This window comes from Penaeus chinensis, chromosome 35 (genome assembly GCF_019202785.1).
Source record: "Penaeus chinensis breed Huanghai No. 1 chromosome 35, ASM1920278v2, whole genome shotgun sequence".
Classification (NCBI taxonomy): Eukaryota; Metazoa; Arthropoda; class Malacostraca; order Decapoda; family Penaeidae; genus Penaeus; species Penaeus chinensis.
In genome coordinates, this window is record NC_061853.1 from 13,510,247 (window position 1) to 13,512,746 (window position 2,500).

At 57.4% G+C, this 2,500-nt stretch overlaps 1 protein-coding gene across 1 annotated transcript in view; it reads left to right on the plus strand.

The window, feature by feature from the left end:
• The window catches only part of LOC125044074, a 17,439-nt gene that overhangs the window by 690 nt on the left and 14,249 nt on the right, over window positions 1–2,500 (plus strand). The gene's annotated exons all lie outside the window — the stretch shown is intronic.

Here is a 2,500-nt window from a genome sequence, read left to right on the forward strand (position 1 = left end):
CATCATCATCAACACCATCAACATCATCAACATCAACACCATCATTATCAACACCATCATCATCATCATCAACACTATCATCATTATCAACAACACCACCACCACCATCAGTACCACCATCATCATCATCATCAACCCCATCATCATTATCAACAACACCACCACCACCATCAGTACCATCATCATCAACATCACCACCATCATCATTATTATCATCAACACCATCACCATCACCACCAATCATCATTATCGCCATGGCCATCATTACCGTCATAGTCCTCACCCATACTCTCCACCTGCTCTTCCTTTTCCTCTTCATTCCTTACCCAAAGGGCGTTTGCGCCTCGAGTGGATAGCGATGACCTTAAGCGGGAGATCCTAACAATGGGCGCCGCCGGGGTCCCGCCGACGCCGCGCCAGCATCCGCTCGCTCGAACAGAGGGATAGGAAGAGGGGGGAGGGTAAAAAGGAAAGGAAAGGAGGAAAAGAGAAAAGGAAGAAGGATAGAGATAGCTGTAGTGTAACGTGAAGAAGGTGATGGGGGGAAGGGAACAACGATGAAGGACGAGACAAGGAAAGTGGGAGGGATATTAGAAAAGAGAAGGGCGTAGGAAAAGGGGACGTTCGAGGATGAGAAAGGCCTTCATGTCGGCCTATTCGAAAAATTCCTTTTCGCTGCGAAGACTTGGATCGTGTTTTTCGTTTCGCTGTCGGGATGACCAAATATCTACCCCCTCCTCTTCGTTCTCCCCCGCCTCTTCCTCTTATATCGTCCTCTCCCGCCTCTTCCTCTTATATCTTCCTCTCCCTTCTCCTCTCTCCCCTCTCTCCTCTCCCTCTCTTCCCCTCCCCCTCTCTTCCCCTCCCCTATCTTCCCCTCCCTTCTCTTCCCCTCCCCCTCTCTTCCCCTCCCCCTCTCTTCCCCTCCCCCTCTCTTCCCCTCCCTTCTCTTCCCCTCCCCCTCTCTTCCCCTCCCCCTCTCTTCCCCTCCCTTCTCTTCCCCTCCCTTCTCTTTCCCTCCCCTCTCTTTCCCTCCCCATCTCTTCCCCTCCCCCTCTCTCCCCCCTCTCTTCCCCTCCCCCTCTCTCCCCCCTCTCTTCCCCTCCCCCTCTCTTCCCCTCCCCCTCTCTTCCCCTCCCCCTCTCTTCCCCTCCCCTTCTCTTCCCCTCCCCTCTCTTCCCCTCCCCTCTCTGCCCCTCTCCCTCTCTTCCCCTCTCTCTCTCTTCCCCTCCCTTCTCTTCCCCTCCCCCTCTCTTCCCCTCCCCCTCTCTTCCCCTCCCCCTCTCTTCCCCTCCCCCTCTCTTCCCCTCCCCTCTCTGCCCCTCCCCCTCTCTTCCCCTCTCTCTCTCTTCCCCTCCCTTCTCTTCCCCTCCCCCTCTCTTCCCCTCCCTCCCCTCTCTCTCTCCCTCTCTTCCCCTCCCCCTCTCTTCCCCTTCTCCTTCCCCTCTTTTCCCCTCCCCTCTCTTCCCCTCCCCCTCTTCCCCTCTCCCTCTCTTTCACTCCCCCCTCCCCTCTCTTCCCCTCCCCCTCCCTTCCACTTCCCCTCTCTTCCCCTCTCCCTCTCTTCCCCTTCCCCTTCCCCTCCCTTCCACTCCCCCTCTCAGCCTCTCTCCCTCTCTTCTCCTCCCCCTCTCTTTCCCCCCCCTCTCTTTCCCTCCCCATCTCTTCCCCTCCCCCTCTCTCCCCCCTCTCTTCCCCTCTCCCTCTTCCCCACTCCTCTCTGCCCCTGCCCCCCTCTTCCCCTCCCCCTCTCTTTCCCTCATTCTCTCTCTCTCTTTCTTTTCCCCTCTCCTTTCCTTCTCTTCCCCTCCCCTCTCCCTCTCTCCCCTCCCCCTTTCTCCCCTCCCCTCTCTCCCTCTCTCTCCCCCTCCCCCTCTCCCTCTCTGCTCCTCCCCCTCTTTTCCCCTCCCCCTCTCCCCCCTCCCTTCCCCCTCTCTTTCCCTCTTCCCCTCCCCCTCTCTTCCCCCCTTCCTCTCTTCCCCCCTTCCTCTCTTCCCCTCTCCCTCTCTTCCCCTCTGCTCCGCCCACCCTGTGAGCGTCGCGAAGAGAAAGCACCGCCGTCGCAGAAGAAAAACGTCGGGAGGAATGCGCCCGAAGGGAAAGAGCTTGTGGGATGGTATTCGGTCAGTAGTGCACGACGCCCCTCTCCCTGTGCTCTCTCCGGGGGCCCTGAGGAGTGTGTGTGTGTGTGTGTGTGTGTGTGTGTGTGTGTGTGTGTGTGTGTGTGTGTGTGTGTGTGTGTGTGTGTGTGTGTGTGTGTGTGTGTGTGATTATCAGGGTTCATTGGATGCTTGGATTTACGCAGTCTCAGTTTCCTTCTTCCCCAGCCCCTTGTCTTTCTACCTTTACTTTACTCTTTCTCCTCTTCCCTCCTGTTTTTTTTTGTCATATACTCTCACAATACCTCCTCCTCCCTCTCTCCCCCTTCCTCCCTTCCGCCCTTCTTCCCCGTGTCTCTTTCCCTCCGCCAGGCATGCAAGCCCCACGGTATGCATGCATT